We start from the raw sequence: 22,387 nt of genomic DNA, 5'->3' as shown, positions 1-22,387 counted from the left end.
CTTGAAAGTAGGGGGCATATGTTACGGATAGAAACTCTCTGCTGCCTAAGCCAAAGACACTAACATACTTGAAGGGTTAGTTGGAAGTTTCAGCATATTCTTTTTAAATCACATGGTCATTGGGAACAACTAGCTACAAGCCGGATAACGCAACAACAATCACCAAATTTCAGAGGATCAGTCTAGAGATCTCGAAGTAGCACGTCCGAAGCGGTTGGGATGGCCTTCAATGACTCTTCTTTCTTATGGCTCTCACATCTATTTATAAATAGAGATGAATAGGAGACCCAGGTATGCAATCTCTTTCATATACTTTTTCTCATTTATTTTAAATTTCTGACTTAAGCATCGAATGATTTCTATTGAAGCCAACTTCAACGAGAAACTTATTTTATAGGTCTTGCTATTGCCATCCTGCTCCAACCAAACTGATCCAAGATAAAAATTTATGACAATACTATCCATTTCAACCTATGCCAAAGCGTATTAGTAATTTTACAAAGACTTTGTTCATATACTAGTCAATAGGATAAAGGAGCACGGGAAGTTATTGCCTGGACCACACCAAGGCAGACCACCCAAGCCCCATGGCGGAAAACACGCCACATTAACCCTTGTATTTCACAAATTCCCAATTGCATGTTATCCACCGTGCACATGCTCCGAGATTTGCGCTGGTCTGCCAGGCTATAACTTCTCCATGGGGAAGGGGATTTATAAATAACGAGTCTAGCATATTCGCGACGCTGCAGCCTCCATTGGGATCCCAAAGATCTCATGACCGGAAACGCAAGACGATGGTAATTCCAACAGTATGATCGTGTTCTTGATCGCGTAACTGGTCGGGTTTTTGGGTGGCTCAATCGCTTCCTCAGCCCTCCGATTCCCCGGACTGTGAAGTCGCTCCCGATCTCCAGGGGCCGGCTTCGCTGCCATCGCCTGGCACTAGCAGTCCAATCATCCTACCCACGGTGTCTCTGCCGTGCCCTCCGCGGCGGAGCATCCATTGCTGTGAACAAACACCAGGCTCTATCCCTTGCCGGTGCCTGCAACCGCCCGCCCCACGCTCTTGGCCCCTGCTACGGTATTAGTTTTGCACCCATAGATTATCCCAATTTGTTAGATTCATATAGTTGCTTAACCCACAAGGTTTATGACAAAATGGTCTTTATAATTTCTTTTCTTTCCTATATATATATATATATATATTTCTTTATAATGATATATTTGCATGGTTACCCAAGATTTTGCTTTGTAGCCTTCAGTTTCTTATGTAAATCACCGGGACAGCGAATTCTCCAATCTTAATGGGTTCCCAAAATTTTGAGGTAATGATAGCAGAGTGTGGCAAAACACTGAAAAAGCATATGGAAATCGTGAAAAGTGTGGAAAAAGATAAAAGGAAATTATAAATATTAGCTTAGTTCTAATAATTTTGAATTCGTTTCTATGTAAACAACTGTTTCGTACCAGCATATCTGTCCTTTTTTTGGTGTTGATTTTTTTTCTTTCCCCAGACATCTGTTAGTGGTGAAGAAATGCGGCAAAACTTTCATGGGGCATTGAGTAATCCTGATACACTGGATAGGGATTGCATGCCAAGGCATTTGCTTGCTAATTAACTAGATGAGAACTAGATGACTTCCAAGAGGTTGGAAATTGAGCAAACCAGAATTTTGTAGATCACTTTGAACGTCAAGTATGATATTCTATTTATGCATGAAATTGGACATATTGATTCCATCTGAATGGCCAATTATGTACACTAAAATCAAACATAGTTGAGTATTTCATTCTTTGGAAGCATGATCTTTGTAATACTGTACTATAAAACTATGCACAGCTCTACTGGTCTAATTACGCCAATGAAAAACTAAAATTTATCAATAGTGATGGAATAACTAGGTCACATCTGATTTTTCAACAGAGTACTATATGAGATTGCAATAGAGTCAGCAGAAACTGACATCTAAGAATTGCCTAGTAGTGATACGCTATCTTGCTAAATCATATTAGAGCTTCGACTTTAGTTTCAACCATTAAGTACTTTCATCATTGGAAAATAGTTGCAGTCATGCCAAAAAGTATTCATGATACATTTTAGTTTCAAGTACTGCTGAAGACGATCCGATCCACATGTTCATGTAGAACAAATGTCTTTTTTTTTTTTTTTTTGATTTAATGGATAGTGGAGGAAGTAAGATACCTTCCTCTGTATTATATAAAAGAATAGAATACAAGGAAAGAGGTGACAGGGAAGCAAATGGAAGAACGTAGAACAGAGTTGCTGGAAGACCCAGCATCCAAACCTATAACTACAGAAGACTAAGCGTACAGAGAAGAACAGAGTACGAGGGCAGAGGTTACAGAGAAGAACGTACCCAAACAAATAACTACAGAAGATTATGTAGAATTAAGTGGAGTCAAGGAAGCCTGCCGGCTCCACAGTGCTTTGCGCCCATCGGTCACTTCAGCCGAACCCAGAGGTTCCCGCTGCCGGAACGTAGATCAAATGTTGATCTGCTTCAATATGTAGTTTCAAGTACCACATAATATAAGTCCAAGTTATGTCAAATTTCTAGCTGACAATTACTTGCCAAGCATGATTCCCTATCCTAAGGAAACCAAATTTATGCAATTTTCCCCGTATGTTTAAATTGTTAAGCTGCATTTCATATCTTTATAAACAATTTAATAAATTCTTGCTACTACTTATTTGTTGTATGCAGATGGTTCTGGAAAGACCAAGTCACCAATAGAATCTCCTAAAGAGATGTCCAAATCATCTAGCTTTCACTCCAAAAAAATGGTAGGTCTCTTGCTTTTTGACATATGGTGAAGATTTCTATGGCAGACATATGTTAGTTTTGAGAGTCCGTTCTTCTGTGAGTAAAAAATTTATCTAAAAATTTATATTTTTTTACATAGATATTTTCATATAATATTTAAATAGAAAAATGATTTATCCATATATTTTCATATGGATTTTGTCCCAATTGTAGAACATGCTCCATCGGTAATATTGTTGAGTTTATATACTTTAGAATCAAATTTCTCTCATTTTTCTCCTCTAATGGAAGTCTCATATGAAGCTAAAATATTCTATTTATTTTCCTCAAAATAATGCTTCACTGAATGCTTGAAGAATAACACTCCATGTTAAAGGTTTCAAAAATAGTTCTAAACTAATCGGATTTGAAACAGGTACACTCTTAGCATATGTTTGATTGGGGAGAGTTGGGAGTGATTCTCATTCTAACTATTTGGTTGAAAGAAATTTTACTTTTATTCTGATTTAGGAGGAAACAGAAATGCTCTAATCCTTTAAAACCCAATTCCCCCTCTTTTTTTTCTTTTTTTGTAGTGTTCAAAGTCCATTCAAATCCTGATTTCAACTCCGATCGCAAATGAAATGTATTGGGGATGTAGGTATTTTGATTTCCATTCTAATTCCTTTTGACACCGATTCTGATTCTAATCACTCTTGCGACGGGAGTTGGTCAAACACGATAAATAGGTACAACCGTTCAAGCTATAATTGCTTTATATGTGCGAAGACTTCTTTGCTCCTTCCTTGCCCTGTAAGAAAATGCTGATTTATTTGTGTACCAATTACTCTCTTCTCTGTCAAAGTTCAAATCTGGCTGAAGATTCCTTCCCTGCCCTGCAAGAAAACCTCGTCATCAGGCTGATGTGCCTGTGTTACTCAATTACTTTCAATTACTTTCATCCTTATCCAAGTTCAATTTGACTAGAGGTCCGTGACGGACCCACTGATCCCAAGGTGATTTCTAGAACAATTTTTTTTGCTCTCTACTTGATTTCTTTTTAGTTTATTATTCACTTTTCTATATCCCTAGGTATATGTTGTCCGTTACAAGTCCTGATCCCCGACTAAAAGTGAATTGAGTTTGGATTTGAGATCCGGACCCTGATTAGCTTTAATTCTGATCTTCTATTGTTCGGACCTTGGTCTTGAGTAGACCTCCTAAAAAACTATATTGCCCGCCCAAGTTTGGCATATGTTGAATGGACTTAGCGTCTGATATATTAGCCTGGCAGGCTGTATTGGATCAGAAGTGTGAGCCCATCCTTTAAGTGAGCTAGACTTTGTTTGATTTGCATCAACCCAGCTCGAGTCCAATCCAAACCCAATTATTTTAATTAATAAATATATTATATTATATTATATATATGATATTCCTTAAATATCCTTAGAGTTTTGTAAAAATTACATTCCTAACCTAACTCTTAAATCCCTAATCTTGTTTCCTCGTTGCCTCACTGCACTACCTTGTCGCATCGTCCTCTCCCCCCTCTTTGTATCGTGATTCGAAAAGCCCTATGTCCGGCCCGATGTCCGAAGCTACTGTGTTCGGGCCCGGGAAGCAGGCTCAAAGCCCATGCTAGGTCAGGCTCGACCCTGGCTAATTTTAGTTATGTATAGGGTTGGGCCCATCCTGAATCTTGATTGATCCGTCCGATAAGTAGGACTAACAATAGAGGTCTAGAATTGTCGGTATCAAAGAAAAAATATGTAATCATAGCCGTCCATGCAATGCACGATGGCTGTGATTATCGCAGCCCCATGCTATGTGTGAGGCAGCACCCCAAAGCAGCGCATGCCTTTTCGCTTACAAAACATTGATGCCAATAGAAAAATATCTTGAAGTACAAAAATTTCCCCCATTTTTTGATACCAGCTTGAAAATTTAATAATTATCTTACAGTTTACGCCAATCTCCTTGCATACTTGGCAGGACCTGTTTAAGTGCACAGACTATCAATTCATCGTACTCTTGCATGCATGCCTTGGACTACTCAATAATAGGGAAAATTGTTGCGTTCACTGCCAGCACAGTTATGCTGGTGCATTTCTGAGATGTATAAACCATTTTAATCACTATTTATATCTAAAAATATTATTAAATTTAATATAGACTCTTTTGATTACTACGAAAACTCGATATAGATCATATTGGCTACTATGAATAGAGTAAGACATAATCCAAGAGAAAAATTTGCTATATTGGAAACCGAATCATAAATCAAATTTCAAAAAATTATAACTTACTTATATGATATCTAATTAAGATGATTTTTTTTATAAAATTAAATATTTTTTTGAGATTTAAAATTTTGCACTAGTCCTAATGGCTAAATTGAACCAAATTTTTATTATTTGGGCTTCAAAATGGACCGATAAAACTGAAACTTTTTTTTAAAAAAATCTTTGACCGTGAGTTATTTTTTAATTTATAAAGAATTGGATGAAGTAGAAGGCAAAGCTAATGTATAAATCGAAATCTATCTTTAATAAAGTTTTAATATGTTTAATAATTTTTTATATTTATTATATTTTTTTAGAAATAGAGTTCTATTTAAGTTAGGAAGAAGAGTTCAATCAAACTTATTTAAGGATAGACATTTCTTGATTAAATAAAAAGAGTAATCAAATCTGAACTATATAAAAATAGATCTCATAATTATAAATAGAGATTATATATCTCAATTTATAGAGAAAAATTAATCAATGAAAGAGTAGAAGATTTAATCCCTATTTTTGTAATTCTTCCATCATCTTTTAGTTTCTTTTAAGAAATTCATGTTGAGCAAGTGGAAGAAATTTTTTCTTCTCCCTTATCGAATCAAAGAGAGAGAGGAGAGATTATTTTTGTATATAGAGACTCTTTTATGAGATATTTTTGTGAGTTTTTGATCTTTATTTTTTTTAGATAAATTTATTTTTCTTTTCCAATATTTTTCTTTTCCAATATTTTTCTTTCATAATTTTTTTGATAATTCTCTGCAAATATATTAGTGTGTTTGGTGTTTATTCTGGATGTTAGGCTGGCATGATCAATTTACTCTGGGTAGTGTACCATTTTACATGGAATCAAAGCTTTAGGTTGTGAAAATTGGTGGTCCGCGTGTTTGCCATTCTATATGAAATCAAAATTAAGGTTTTGAGATTGATGACCTATATGTTTGTGGCTTTATATGGTGTTAAAACTATGGGTTTGGAGTGTAGTTGAGTGATTTATGGCTTCGATTAGATTTATTCAGAGCACAAATTTTGGAGCAATGATTTGATTAGTGGTGATTTCATATTTGTAGCTCGGCATAATCGAAGATCTTTCACTAATTCATTTTATGGTGGTGCAAGTATATGGTCTCTTGTTTCAGTGATTTAAAAGGAAAATCATCATGATTGATGCTACTACTTTTTATCTTAATGGATTTGAGATGCCGACTTTGCTAACCGCAATAAGGCTGCTTTTGCTAATTCTGTTTCTCGCTGTAAGTTGAACAGCACATGTTATTCATATTGAAAAATTTTTGTCAAATTTTATTTGAAAGATCAAGATTTTTAAGATATTTTTGATGAGTTAAAAATGATGCCAACAGATGGGATTGTAAAAAAAATAAAATGTTAAATCTCGAAAGATAATATGGATCATTCAAATTTTAATTAGTTGATAAAAAAAATTATTTTTATATTTAAAATATAAAAGAGTCAAAAAAAAATATGAAATATGCTTGCGGCCATCCGCTCAAATTCATACCAGATGACACTTCCCAAATAAAGATTATCAGAAAAGTAAATTCTGGTTCCATACTTCCCTAAAGATCTTGAAAAAGAATAAAATTAATTTATAGATAAATATATGAAGTAGGGGAAGCTTGATTGGTTCAAGGTTGGATCAATTTATGAAGACTATCAGAGAACGGCAAGATTGATTAGCTGGAGGTCTAATTTTTATTAATATTTAAATAAATTTAAATATAAAAATAAATCCAAACAGATATTATTCAGTTTAGTTTCAACCATGGTGGCAAAGTCTTATTTTATTAGTAGCAACTATCTTTTGCTATTTGATTGTTTTTTCACTGGTATCATAAGCCCATTGTTAGTTTTTATTTCCCCAATTTACTGGCATCTTTTTGTCCTGTGACTGTCACATTGGTCAGTGCTTGCTCCACGATCCTCTTTTATTTTTACTTTTATTTTTTTTACAACGGATTTATATGGGGCCCACAACCCCGTTGCGTCCCACAAGGCATTTACGATTAGTCCATGTAACTTTTGTGAGCACGGATCTTCTACCGTACTATGTGGTGCACCATCCATCTCATGTGGGACGGCTGCGTACAGATGCATGTCGTGAGATGCATACTATGTGTGGTCGCGTGCATCCATCCATCATGTGATGGATGTATGTATATTGTATCATGCGCTGCATCATGGGTACCATAGAAAGTCTGCGCTCAAATTTAGCTTCATGTCAAAGATTCTTTAGCCTTGTATTTAAAATATCTAAACGGTTGACCAAGTCAATGTGCCTCCACCTTCCCCCTTCCCCTCTTGTTCTTCAGGACTTTCTCAGCGGGGAACCTCGTTGGTACGCAACTTGCTTGCCCTCGGGATAAGCCACGCGGCGCTACCAGAGTGCGTATCCGCGCGAATGTGATTTTGGTCGCAGGTGCGTATCCAAGTGTTTATATTAGAGTTGCGCTATAATATCCGTAATATATTTCTGTCTTCTCCTTTGTTTATTAGATCTGGTGTGCTCCTAGAATTAGGAAGTGCTTATATGAAAACGAGAGGGTTTGTGCTTCTCTTGCTTTACGAGCTATATATCATGGCATGATCATAACTTGGACCACGTGCACTAAAAAATATAGCACAGATTGTTGATTTGATTTAAATGTTTAAAATAAATACAGATTAATTTGGACATTTCTAATTAAGTTATAAATCAAACTAATACATTGTACCACGAATTTGTTTTCTGTAAAGGGTCTATAAAACTTGCAAGTTGCAATTTTTGGTTTTTAACTATTCATGTATAATGGATCTCAAATCCAAAAAAATAGCAAATAACCTATTGTGCCCAAACTATGTTGTTTGAAGTAATGCATGTTCCCTCGGAATGAAAAAAAAAAGAAGAAGAAAACAATAAGCTCAAGGCTTATGCTACTTGCAAAATTAGAAAATTAATAAACCGATACTGGTTTTATTAAAATACTACTGTAATGCAATGTGAATGTATGATATCAGAAGATGGTTATAAATGAGGATATAAATAGATGAATATACCTAATTCCATGATATCTTTGGTCTATAGATCTAAACCAAATACTTAATAACAAAATATGAGAAGTTAAAATAAGCAATATACTTTATAAATAAATAAATATCCAAAATATAGGATTCATATGCATTCGATATCAAATATAGCATCTACCACTCTTTTGAAAACATTCTAGATCCACTCTATGAAGCTTGGCATCCTATGGCTCTGAAAAGAGATAAGATAATGATGCGAGCTAAGAGCTTCGTAGGAATCCCCCATATATACAAAATAGCTTTTAGGAAATACATAATTTCTACGAAAATAATAAGATTTATATGTCAACAATTTAGTGAAAATAATAAAATTCATAGGTCAACAATTTGGTAATAATAATTGCCTAACAAATCTAATATACACACACACACACACACACACACACACACACACACACACACACACACACACACATATGCACATTGAGTTTTTTTTACAATATAGCAGCTCAAATGCATATATTATATCTCCAAAATCACAATTTCAATATGCATATTATATATCACCAGATTAGTAGTTCCATTCAACTATGATTTAGTTATTTATCATTATCAAGTAGCATAGGTCAGAGCCAAGAACATTTATTTCTGGCATTTGGACTAATTATGGTCACTTCTAATCTATGAGCAGCAAACCATAGTACTGCATAAATTTAATTAACTAAAGAGAAGGGGAAGAAATCAAATTTGATTGTACACAAAAGTAATTTTACTAGTCGTATGTCAAGTTGCCTAGTAATTATATTAAATGACAAGGGTTCTTTTTGAATGCCCTTCTCCTCCCTTTCATGGTGGGTGGTTACTAGTCACCAACATTGCCATCTGCAAGATCAAGATAAAGTCTATCGTCGTCTCCTCTGCCCCTTGCAGCCATTACCACTAGTAATTTTATTGAAATGGAGGTGGAATCGTCATTAGACCTTGCACCTACTAATTAACCTATTAAGAACAAAATTCTCCAAATACCCTCATAAAATTGATGGTCTAGATATCTCATGCCATTTTATAAAATAATATTAGGAGCACTGTAGCAAAACCTGGCACTCAACCATATTTGATTTTAGGGGACATAATTGGCCATTCAGATGGAATCAATATATATGCCCAATTTCTTGTATAGATGGAATATCATAGTTGATAGAGAAAGCAATCTACAAAATTCTGGTTTACTCAATTTCCAACCTCTTGGATCTCTCTGTTACCTTTTGCTCTTTTATATTTCCAAATCATCATACACTAAAAAGTTCTCTTCTTCTAGTAAATTAGCAAGCTAATGCCTTGGCATGCATGCAATCCCTATATAGCAGGATAACTAAATGCCCCAATAAAGTTTTGTCAGATTTCTTCATCACTAACAGAAAAAAAAAAAAAAAAAATCAACACCAAAAAGAAGGACAGTTATACTGATACTGAACACTTGTTTAAATTAATAGAAACGAATAGAAAATTGGGAAATGTGCCTTGAAGTCTTCAAAGCAGGAAATTGAGGAAACAAGAAGAAAGTGACGGTTGAAATCAGGAAGCGTAAATTGTATGAGCAAACATATATATTACAAGCGTGCCTGGAGAACTGTGGTGAAACTATTAAAACCATGCACACTTTTTGCTCAACTAAATCAAGGTATATATGAGTTTTAGAGAATGAGAGGAAAAAGCACATGAAAATATATCATTAAAAAGGAAAAAGATTTTAAGAAACTAAAGAAATTATAAAAGACAATTTTGTTATAAACCTTGTGGGTTCAGCAACTATATGCCTTTAACAACTTGGAATACTCTATGGATGGAAAACTAATACTGTAGCAGGGTTCAAGAGCGTGGGGCTGGAGTTTGCAGGCATCGGCAAGGGATAGAGCCTGGTCTTTGTTCACAGCAATGGATGCTCCGCCGCGGAGGGCACGGCAGAGACTGGACGTGGGATGATTGGACTGCCAGTGCCAGGCAATGGCAGCATATATAACGCAGACGGAGGGCTGAGGAAGCGATTGAGCGACCCAAAAACCCGGCCAGTAACGCGATCAAGAAGACGATCATACTGTTGGAAACCATCGTCTTGCGTCTCGCTCTACGGAAGATTAGAGGCTGCAGCTAAGCGTCTTTTACATTTAAAAGGAAGGAGAGGACAACCATTGTCTGCTAGTGACAGCAAGCGAAAGACGAGGATCAAAGTTTATGCTCATCCAAAATAGAGGACCAAAGTGTATTGTTTAGTTACAACGATTCCCATAACCATTTATCCAAAAAAAATAATTTTAAAAAAATAAATTTTATGCTATTTAGATGGTGGAAAAATTATTTAAAAGATAATATCACACGTATGTTCATACGATTTATTAATTATATTTTATTAATTTTTTTCAATCAATCATTATCTTTCAATTTGAACTAATCATGGTCACACTTCGGCTCGTGACCGGCGAACCATAAACCATGTTTCAATCCTTGATGGCCATCCATAATAATTGTGCTTCGATCCACAGTGATAAATCATAATAATTGTGCTTCATGTAGCAAATCATAGTAAACAATCTTAATATTAAAAAATCTAAGACTCTTTGCAGATTAATTGGTCAATCTGACTGTACCTAAATATCTAGACCCTCTATTGATTACTAGGATTGCTCAATCTAGAGAGAAAGAGAAGAGAGAGAAACTTATTGAGAGAGAAAATGGAGAGAGAAGAAAGGGAGAAGGGAGAGAAAAACTCTTTTTATTTTTTTTTTATCTTTTTCTCATTTTTCTTTTTTTTCTTCATTAAAACCGGAGAAGAGGGTTTTAATTAGCCAACCCACCTCCTATGGCCGATCCTCTTCAGTGACATCTCATGATGCCTTAGTCTTCGGTAGCCAGAGCATAGCTGGTGTAAGCGGTTGCTCTAGTGGAAGGAAAAGAAAAAAAAAATAGAAAAAGCTTGATTCCTTAAGAAATCCAACAGCCAGCAATTAATCCAGCTGTCAAAAACTTTCTAAAGTTTGGAAAGAGGAGAAGAAGAAAGATAGGAGGGTCAATACCTTAACTCTCGCAACAAATTGGTAGTAACTCTACTGGAAACGCTTGACAGAAAGGATCCTCTAGACCTTTGATTTCACTAGCGATTTAATAGAAAAACTGGATGATGCCTGGAGGAAGGAGGCTGGGGGATTTACACCGGAGTTTGATTAATCCTAGAACTCCTTTCCTAATCAGATTTGAAAAGAAGAAGGACTCTGTCGAAAACTCTTTTCTTCCACCTCACGTGCTCAGCGAGTGAGATTTCAAATTTTTTTTGCTTGCTTTAAGATTCGTGTGGAGTGTTTTAAAGTATCTAGGTCCTTACAACAGGAATTTGAAAAATTCTACTGCTTGTTGAATTTTTCTATTCATGATTTTTAGATCAATATTTTTAATATTTGATTGCACAACCAAATCTCTCACACTACAAAACCTTAATTAGCATTTCTAAATCATAAAGTATCGTGATTTTAAAGCACATCCAAAATGCATTCTAAATAGAACTCCTTTGATGACTGGGCTCTTCCTTGAGCTCAGTCTTGCTCTTGAGTCTTGATGCTGGGATGCATCCAAATGGGATGAGATGGAAATAGAATGACAAAACGACCAAACCACCAGTTTTCTTGCTTCATCCCAGTTTCCAAGGGAGCCTCCATTTTAAGCAAGGAGATTATTTTTCAAGCCCACCAAACTTCTAAAGCATTTATAAGTGAGCCAATAATATCCTTTCCTGCAAGCCCCACCACTACCCCAAACATTTAATTGAGTTTTATAAAAGTTGGGAAGGATATAAAGTCTGGAGTTCTTATAAAACTGGTCAATCTGACTGTATCTAGACATCTGGACCCTCCACTGATCACTAGGATTGCTAAAGAGAGAAATCCATAAAGAAAGAGAGACAATTTAGAGAGAAAAAGAAAAGAGAGAAACTTATTGAGAGAGAAAGTGGAGAGAGAAGAAAGAGAAGAAAGAGAGGAGAGAAAAATATTTTTTTTTCTTTTTTCCTGCCTCTCTTTTTCTTATTTTTCTTATTTTTCTTTGTTAAAATAGGGAAGGGGGTTTTAATTAGCCAACCCACCTCCCATGGCTGATCTTTTTCAGCCACATCCCATGATAGCTAGAGCCCCCAGCGGCCTTAGCCTTCAGTAGCCAGAGCATAGTTGGTGTAAGCGGCTATTCTAGTAGAAGGAAAAGCAAAAAAAAATAGGAGAAACTTGGTTCCTTAAGAAATCCGACAGCCAGCAACATAGTTAATCCAGTCGTCAAAAACTTCCTAGAGTTCGGAAAGAGGAGAAGAAGAAAAGTAGGAGGGTCAATACCTAAATTGATAGTAATTCTGTCGGAAATGCTTGACAGAAAGGATTTTCTAAACCTTTGATTTCACTAGCGATTTAACAAAAAAACCAGATGATGCCTAGAGGAAGGGGGCTGGGGGATTTATAGATGAGAGTCCTAAGATCCTCGTCGGAGTTTGATTGATCCTAGAACTCTTTTTCTAATCAAATTCGAAGAGGAGAAGGACTCCGTCGGAAGTCCTTTTCTTCCGCCTCACGTGCTCAGCGAGTGAGGTTTCAACTTTTTTTTTGTATGCTTTAAGATTCGTGCGGAGTATTTTAAAGTATCTAGATCCTTACAATAGGAATTTGAAAAATTCTACTCCAAGTTGAATTTTTCTATTTCATGATTTTTAGATCAATATTTTTAATATTTGATTGCACAACCAAATCTCTCACACTACAAAATCTTAATTAGCATTTCTGAATCATAAAGTACCGTGATTTTAAAGCACACCCAAAATGCATTCTAAATAGAACTCCATTGATGGTTGGGCTCTTCCTTGAGCTCAGTCTTGTTCTCGAGTCTTGATTCTGTGATGCATCCAAATGGGGTGAGATGGAAATAGAATGACAAAACGATCAAACCACCAGTTTTCTTGCTTTATCCCAATTTCGAAGGGAGCCTCCATTTGAAGCAAGGAGATTATTTTTCCTGAGCCCACCAAACTTCCAAAGCATTTATAAGTGAGCCAATAATATCCTTTCCTGCAAGCCCCACCACTACCCCAAACATTTAATTGAGTTCTTATAAAAGTTAGGAAGGACATGAAGCCAGGAGTTAAAAAAAAAATGAAAAACCTTCAACTTGCAGAAGAGTATTTGTCCTCCTAAGGTTGTCGTTCAAATGCTGACAATAACAAAAAGAAAAAAAGTGTACTACCCGTACCAAACTTGTTTGCAATATTTTTGCATGGCCTGGTGATTACTGTGTGAGTGGTCTTTTTGATCTCCTCATTACCCCCTAAAACACCATCAATATATGAGAGGCTGAAGAGAAATTACAATATATTATGCAGATTTTGGTAGTTTTAAGCCATTCATGTCTGTTCAAGGTACTTATGAAGCAGATTCATAAGAAATTTGCAAGGTGGAACTACCGCCTAATAACATATAACAAGGCAAGGGTCAACTAGAAGTCCTTGAACACCTAAACATTAATATGTGATTAAGATTTTTTTTTTTCCTAGTAATATGTGTACCCATATATGGGTGTAGGATAGAATTTCACCTAAAGACTTGTTTGGATATTTCTGCAGGAATCGAGCCTTGCTTAGTCCCTGTCTTCTAAAAATCTGCTAAGTCCTGGCCTAAGTTGTAGTTTGTGGGTCTGTTGGTCTATAAGAAGAAGAAAAAGTACCATAAGATTTTGATTGAGGGGTATTGGATTGATATGGATCATGTTCAAATTGATCTCCTAGTCCATAAATCCATCAAAAAGCTCAGTCCAAATCCCATTGGATTTCCCAACAAATACTAAACAGTTATTTGTTATATCATTTTTTTTGTATAAAATATTTATAGTAGCTACAACAAATTCATAATAAATTCATTACGGTATACATAGATTCGCTATCATGCAACGTGCTATGGTCATCATGTATTATGGTTGGTTTCCAACAACTCTTAGAAAAAACAACTCTCAACATAGTTGGCATCTCAGTCAAACATATTGTAGCAGATGGAGCAATGGTCATATTTAAAGATGTAAATAAAAAAAAAGGTAGAGAAATGGCAGTTGAGGGGCCGCTGTCTAATGCCCACTCTCCAAGTCACAGGCCATGCGACCAAGCTCCTTTCTGTCTCCTTTACACTTGCCTTGGCTGAACACGATAAATCTTGTGGCCTGCTTCCTTCGAGACAAGGAAACTTGGCAACCTGGATAAGTCCAAATAAAGTTATTCTTCCAGGAAAAAGAGTAAACTATTTCATGTGAAAGAACGGGCTGTCTGCTTGTATACTGGATAACGCTTGTTGAGTCTTAGATATCACGTAATGCACCTTTGTTTTTTTTTTTTTTTTTAGTTTTTTTTTGCATATATCTTACAAATATGATTTAGTATATATTTATCCCTTAAAGTTGATGCTTGGTGTACATATATACATGCATACATACATATACATATGTATTTGAGTGTGTAGCTCATTGTTTCACCTTTTCACCTCTTGGGTAAGGCGCCGGGGTTGAGGATTCCGCTCCGTGGTACGCCGTCCAATTGTCAGCCTTGATAAAAAGTTCTACTTACGCGACTGTCACTCTATGCTTGCCCCAGGGCAAGTCAAGATGCTAACCACCGGTACCTATTGGTGTATAATTACATCATGAACGAATACGTTAGCTATGCTACGTAAACATTAATTAGAGCAACAACCCTGACCCTCCAAGCTTGTTTGAACACCCCTGACCCTCCAAGCTTGTTTGAACACCCCTGACCCTACGTCAACGCACCTTGGCGGCTAAAGAGCGGCTAAAGAGAGATTTAACGTGTGACCTTGAACCCCACAGCACCCCACCCCCCACCCCCCACCCCCCACCAACCAAAAAAATAACAGAGAGAGAGAGAGAGAGAGAGAGAGGATAACGCTTGATGACTTAGACAAATCTATTGCAATTCGTGCATCGATAGATAATTTTTAAAAATAATATAAATTATTTTTGAAATAAATTTTATGATTAAATTATCAGTAATATTGATTACTGTATTTGATACACAGAGATAATATTGTAATAAAATTATTAAAATTTTTGATAGAGATGTTTGGTATGATAATCAAATTACTGATAACATAAAATTAAAATTTCAAAATATCTTCAATAATTTTGTCCTGATAGTTTTTTTTTTTATGAGAAGTAATAAGAACGATGTAGATGTGATGGTAGTGTAGAGAAATGATGGGCCGAAGGATATGAAAAATCATGAGCACTAAAGGATGGGGAGGAGGTGGGCGCATGTGGTATTGTGGGGATAGTGGGGATGGGCGTGAATGAGCCACAAAAGACTGGTGGGGGAATAAGAGCAAAGGAGCTGTGGATAGGTAAAGGGAGATGGAGGAGCCACGGATCAGGGACGCATGCAGAGAGGGATAAGAGAGAGGTTGAGTAATGATTTTATGTGATTTATTTGAGAGATAATTTTATTCAAAATTTTTATTATAATATTGTCAAAAAAATAATAATCTAGATAGTCATCCTCTTCAAGACAATTCAAATTACCTCCCATGAAGTAATTTGAATTTCTATCCAAAAAATATACTAAATATAGTAATTTAAATTATTATATTAAATTATCAATAATCTGAATAAATTATCGGTTACCAAACGTAACCTAAAAAAATATTCTCCGTTCACGCGTAGTAGTTCCTAAGAATGCGATGCCTGCTTATGGACTGGTCAAATTCTTCCGGAGTCTCGGATCACGTTGGGATTTGGCTCCATAGAAGTGCGCTTTAGCATACAAACACACAAGAATTTGAACATTCTTTCCATGGTCCCTGGAAGTGAGTAGATGTCAAGCACCAATCTGTGGCTATTGCTGTTTGGTGTTCGAATCCCCATTAAATAGTTGAGCCACATCATCATTAGTTGGGCATGCCATCCATGTATGTCAGCAGATGATGTATGGCTGCATTAATACTTCGGAAGTTGCTTTGTTTACCCGAAAATCTCCTCGGAACGGATGTAAACCTGGATCATTTTGGTGCCAAACATGGCGGGTAGATGGTTTAACAGGGGACGAAATACTAAGTTTGACCCTGCGATTCAACGAAAAAACTGAGGGAGATTTTGGGAAAGTTTTAAGGTAGATGAAGCATTTTCCTAACACCTAGCTTTTATTTAAAACATCTGCTGTCTAACTCTGGAGAGACATCACTTTCCACATAAGGTTGTCAAGGCAGAAAAAAATGTTAACTGATTAAAATATATTTTTATCAATTCCCAGCAACCGTGCTAAACGAATAATTCAACACCCACCCAAATGTATACTAAGAATTCAAATCTAGTAATTGAGACATGATGTAACGGCTCTAATGTCAAGGTGGGAGGTCATTGTTTATATTTGTTTACTAGGTAAAAGAAGCACCCGTTGAGCCAGCTAAAGTTCCATCCAAAATGTGAAAATGAATACAAATAGAACCATCAAAGTAGTTAGATGGTTTCAACAAATGACTAAAAATGATAGACTTAGAGTCGTAGTCAGCTTAATTTTCGTTAAAGCTCAAAAAGGAAGTTTCCCAATGATGTTCCTTTTGTACATTTGTCTATAGACTTGTATATACTCTATAAAATGTGTGGGTTGGTGTTGGGACCTCGACACCGGTTCGTCTCTTAGCCCATAGTGCTTTGTCATTACTATGGATCTCTACTGTTCCAACCATTTAATCCCTCTAGGAGCTCCATCCCCGCTGCTAACTCATCTTTTTTTGTTCCTTTATTGCCACATAATGTTGTCCTTCCAAGCTCCCGCACCTTCCACTGTTGTTGCAGCAAGAAACACCGATGACCTACAAGCTCTCCTCTCCATCAAGGCTCATTTATATCCATCTGAATCCTTGTCCTTGTGGGGTGGTGAAAACCAAACCATGCACTATTGCAAATGGCTAGGCGTGAAGTGTGGTAGCCCTCAACACCCTAAGAGAGTCACGGCCCTGGACCTAGACTCTCTTAACTTAGCTGGCAAAATATCACCTGATATAGGGAACCTTACCTTCCTCCAGAGGCTCAACCTCTCTAGTAACCAATTGCAGGGATGTATCCCCCAAGAGTTTGGCCGCCTGTCCAACCTTCAGTTTCTCATTTTGATGGATAATGCTTTTGAAGGCGCTATTCCCACAAGCCTAGCCAATTGCTCCAATCTTGTGCTCCTAAGCCTAGATGGTAACAAGCTAGTAGGGGAGATCCCGATGGAGCTTGGAAGTCTTCCTAAGCTTTCTGCCCTCCTCCTCGCTGGAAACAACCTCACGGGGGTCATCCCTCCCTCCTTGGGGAATCTCTCACATCTGGTAGGCATCGACCTGTGGGAGAACAATCTAAGTGGACAAATTCCCTCGAGTCTTGGACGACTTGTCCGCTTAAAATATTTCACTGTAACTAGCAATAGATTAGCAGGAGAGATCCCATCCTCTTTTCTTAACTTATCTTCTCTTTGTGAATTCTATGTTGGAGATAACAAGTTCTCAGGGGTGCTCCCATCCAATATTGGCAACATGCTCCCTAGGCTTCAAGTCTTGCAAGCATTTAGTAACGAGTTTGGAGGGCCCATCCCTATTTCACTGCCAAATGCTTCTAGGCTTGAACAAATTGTTTTATGTGACAACAAATTGAGTGGCCCAGTGCCCAAGAATATTGGTATGTTACGAAATCTAATTTCGGTGAGCCTCTGCAACAATCTATTGGAAGCCAAGCAAGGCGAGGATTGGCAATTTCTGACATCCTTAGCCAATTGCAGCAATCTGAAAACATTGGATCTATCCAACAACATGCTAGAAGGCATGCTGCCAATCTCAATCGCCAACCTATCCACTCAACTGACATGGCTAGGCTTGGGAGGGAATCGAATAAATGGAAATATTTCTGCAGAGATTGGACGTTATATCAACTTACACATGCTTCTCATGGATCGGATGCTTCTCACAGGTATTACTCATTCCATGATGACAAAGACTGATGACTTTGATGTGATAAGAAGTATGGGCATATTAGAGTGAAGCTTGATCGAACTTAGATTTGGTCAAGCTTGGTTTGTTTATTATTATTTTGAGCTCAATTCAAGTTTAATATCATACAAGTTAAAGACAACCCTCAATGATTAGTGTTAAAAGTGGTTTAGGCAATATTCGTCTGGATCCACTTCCATATATGAACCATATGGCTGGCGCCGGGCTCGACCAGGGAGGGAGCGGCGTGTCGGCGGCGTGGAATACCGAGAGGACCTCTCTCGCATTTTGGAGAAAAATTTTACCCTAAAATATATATATATATTTTTGCCAACAAAGCTTTAGCGATGAAATAATTTCGTCGTCAAAAATAAAAATTTTGTCACAAAATTAATTTTTTGCAATAAATTTTTTTTTACCGCAAATGATTAATTTTTAGTGACGAAAAAATTATTTCACTGCAAATAATTATATTTTTAACAACGAAAAATTTATTTCATCACAAAAAAAATAAAACTCTAGCGATGAAAAAAAATTTCATCGTGAAAAATATACTTCTAGCAACGAAAAATATTTTTTTATCGCAAAAGATTTAATTTTTTTCAACAAAATAACATTTAGCGATGAAATATTTTCGTTGCCAAATATAAAAAATTTTATCGCAAAAACTATATTTTTTGCAACGAATATTATTTCATCATAAATAATTTAATTTTTAGTAATAAAAATTTTTTCATCTCAAATAACTTTATTTTTGGTGACAAAAAAATTATTTTATCATAAAAAATAAAACTCTAGTGACGAAAAAAATTTCGTCACTAAAAGTTTACTTTTAACAACAAAAATTACGATTTCGTCACGAAAGATTTAACTTTTTGCGACGAAAATTTTTTTCATCGTAAATATTTAATTTTTGGTAATGATTTTTTTTATCATAAAAATATAATTATTTACGATGAAAAATATTTTTATCGCTAAAATTTTGTCGCTAAAAATCAGATTTTTTATAGTGATATATATTTGAACACTTTATATATATATATATATATATATATATATATATATATATATATATATATATATATATATATATATATATATATATATATATATATATATATATATATATATATATATATATATATAGGGTTAGACTTATGATGAGCTTGTTACAAATGAGTGGATTTTTTGCTATAGGTCCCACTCAAAGTTAAAAGCCCATGCAGATGTGTGAACGAGAGACACGTTATAAGATAATTTTAACAATAAGAGGATCAAAAATGATATGAGGCTCACACGTGATTGACTATTTCTCTTCTAACTATCTCTGCGAGCTTCTACTAGTCTACCTACTTTCCTTTCATTCCCGTTTGAGAGCTTCAAGAGCTTTATCCATTCCATTCTTCATTCTACAATCACAGCAAGAGGATAGTTCAGCTAGCATGATGAGTAGAAAAGAATACATCATGACAGGATGGAAAGTCTCAAAGATGAATATTCTTTTATTTTTTTCTTTCCAAAGAATTCAATAGACTGATGCCACTGCCGTGCACCAAATTAGCAGGCTGATTTTGCTGGAGAGCAGATGTTTTTGATTATCCCATAGTTATTGCATAGAGTTATAGTCAAACTGGACCAGAGGACGGATGATGTTTGTTTCCAAACATGTTACTAACTCAATTTATCTTCAATTTTGTGATATCTGTTTGAACACACTTCCATATATTTGAGTGTCTGACTAATATCCATATCTATATTTATATTTGCCAAAAAAAAAAGGATACAAATATAGATAGATAACTATCCTATCTATCTTTGAATAATATTTGATTCCTTTTGTAATCCTACATAATTTTATATAGAATTCATAAACTTTTAAAGAAACTAAATGACCATATTAATATGTTACTAGCTTAATTTACCTTCTATTTAATGATATATTTGATTTTATGGTTACAAAGTTTAACTATTTGACTTATATCCATATTTATATGCATATCTTCAATATCTAATACATATCTGTGTTTATTTAAAATAAATAGCGATATGATTTCTTGCATCCAATTAACATTCATATGCTAACATTCATATACTACTTAATCTTATATATTACTCATGAAATTTTTTAAAAATAAATGACCATATTAAGATATTATTGACTAAATTTACCTCTATTTAATTAGTGATATCTTTGATTCTATGGTCATAAACTTTAACTATTTGAGTTGTATCTATATTTATATCTATATTTTTAATATTCAATATATATCTAGATCCATTCAAAATAAATATGAATATAAAGTTTTGCATCCAATTAATATTTGTGTCTGTTAATATAAAGTTTTGCATTTATATAGTAATCATGAACTTTTAAGAAAAATAAAGAATCATATTAATATGTTGCTAAGTTAATGTACCTTCCATTTGATGTCATCTTTGATTTTATGTTACGAAGTTTAACTATCTGACTTACATCCATATTTGACATTTTTTGTGCATGTAAAAAAATTTTTTTTTTGAACAAAATATTTTTTCCATGTTAAAGAATCCTAGTAAGAATCTAATTTATTTCTTTTCAAAGAGTCGTACTAAAAATCTAATTTATCTTAAAATTTTTGTGCTAATGGAGAATTTTTTTTCATTTTTGAATGTTCTTGTTTGACATGACTTTTTTTCCTTTTTGAAGAGTCCCATTAAAAATCTAATTTTCTTTTTCCAATGCTTGTGAGGACAATGTGACAAACAAATTATTATTATTATTATTATTATTATTATTATTATTATTATTATTATTATTATTATTATTATTATTATTATTATTATTATTTTGGTGCATGTGGAGTTTCTAAAAGAAATAAAAAGCAAAAATTTTTTCCTTTTCTTTTTTGTATGTGGATATTGATTTTGATGTGGATGTTTTTTTTGAACAATATATTCCTTTTTTATTTTTTGTGCTCATGGAGAAAATATTACCAACGAATTATTTTTTCTCATTTCTTTTGCATATGGAGTGTCCAAAAGAAATAAAAGGAGGAATTTTTTTTGAGTGTTTTTTTTTATGTGTGCAATTTTTTCTCATGCAGGATTTTTCTTTTTGAATGAAATAATTTTCTTTCTTCTTCAAAAAATCAACTAAAAGTCTAATTTAGAAAATATTATAAATATTGTTTTTTCATTTTTTTGTATGAAATTTTTTGTACATACATTTCTTTTTGATTTTTTTTTGTTTTTGAAGGGTCCCACTAAAAATGAGTTTATTTTTTCTTTCTTGTGCATGCAATTTTTTATGCATCTGTTCTTTTTTGTATGAATTTTTGTTTTTTAAAGAATCCCAATAAAAGTGAATCATTTTTTCTGTTTTGTGTGTCGAATTCTCAAAATATTTTTTCCTTTTTATTGTGTGTGGACTTCCTAAATTTATTAAGAAGAGATTTTTTTTTAGTCGAAGAAAAGATGTGCAAAATTTTTCTGTTTTTACATGACTTCTAAAGTAAAGAAACTAAATCTTGCATGATTTTCTTTCTGTTTTTTCTGAATTATTGTATGTACATATCTTTTTGAATGAATTTTTTGTCCATTTTGAAGAATCCCACTAAATATCTGATTTATTTTTAATTTTTCATGCTCACGAAGAAATGTAATGAACAAATTCTTTTTGTGCATGCATAGTTCTCAAAAGAAATAAGAAGTGCAATTTTTTTAGATTGATTTTTCTTTTGTGGGTGCAAAATAGTTTTTGTGAATAGTGAATTTTTCTTTCTTAACAAAATAATTTTTCCATTTTTGAAGATTCCCATTGAAAATCCAAATTAGAAAATATTATGAATGAATTATTTTTTCTTTCTTTGGGTGGATTTTATTATGGGTACATTTATTTTAGCAATCACAAATGGATGCGATTATTTTGGATAAAATTTTTTCATATATAAAAAAAAAATTAAATGGATTTGGATATACTAATATTCAATTTGTATTCAATTTATTTTTGGCTCTATAGTTGATATTCCTAAATTGAGTTGAAATTAATTAAAGCTTGAAAGTCCACTTACAAGAACTTGATTATTGATTTCAAGCTTTGTTTTTTTTTTTTCATTGGATAAAGACGGATCATTGATACAAGTCTTATGTGAAAACATCTAAGAGAATCAGAAAGCAAAATATCTTTAAAAAGCCTAGGAATCAAACCCCAGATCAGTCCACAAAAGAATAAGCCTTGGTTCGGCAGCATTTTTGTTGATCCTCATTCATTGCATTAGTGGAGAATAAGGCTTCTCGT

The 22,387-nt window shown here is 34.5% G+C and overlaps 1 long non-coding RNA gene across 2 annotated transcripts; it reads left to right on the top strand.

Moving 5' to 3' along the window:
• The first annotated feature begins 589 nt into the window (after positions 1-589).
• On the top strand, positions 590-10,406 carry LOC105042314 (uncharacterized). Of its 2 annotated transcripts, XR_012139615.1 has the most exons (4): positions 590-1,084; positions 2,730-2,809; positions 7,378-7,484; positions 9,938-10,406. It is a non-coding gene; the product is annotated as an uncharacterized lncRNA (long non-coding RNA). The 2 variants fall into 2 exon arrangements; XR_012139614.1 differs by having other exon boundaries at positions 592-1,084; positions 7,378-10,406.
• The last annotated feature ends 11,981 nt before the right edge of the window (positions 10,407-22,387 follow it).

The sequence above is a fragment of the Elaeis guineensis genome, chromosome 3, assembly GCF_000442705.2.
Source record: "Elaeis guineensis isolate ETL-2024a chromosome 3, EG11, whole genome shotgun sequence".
NCBI classification, from domain to species: domain Eukaryota; kingdom Viridiplantae; phylum Streptophyta; class Magnoliopsida; order Arecales; family Arecaceae; genus Elaeis; species Elaeis guineensis.
The sequence above is the reverse complement of the archived record's forward strand: the minus strand, read 5'-3'. Positions and strand labels throughout refer to the sequence as shown.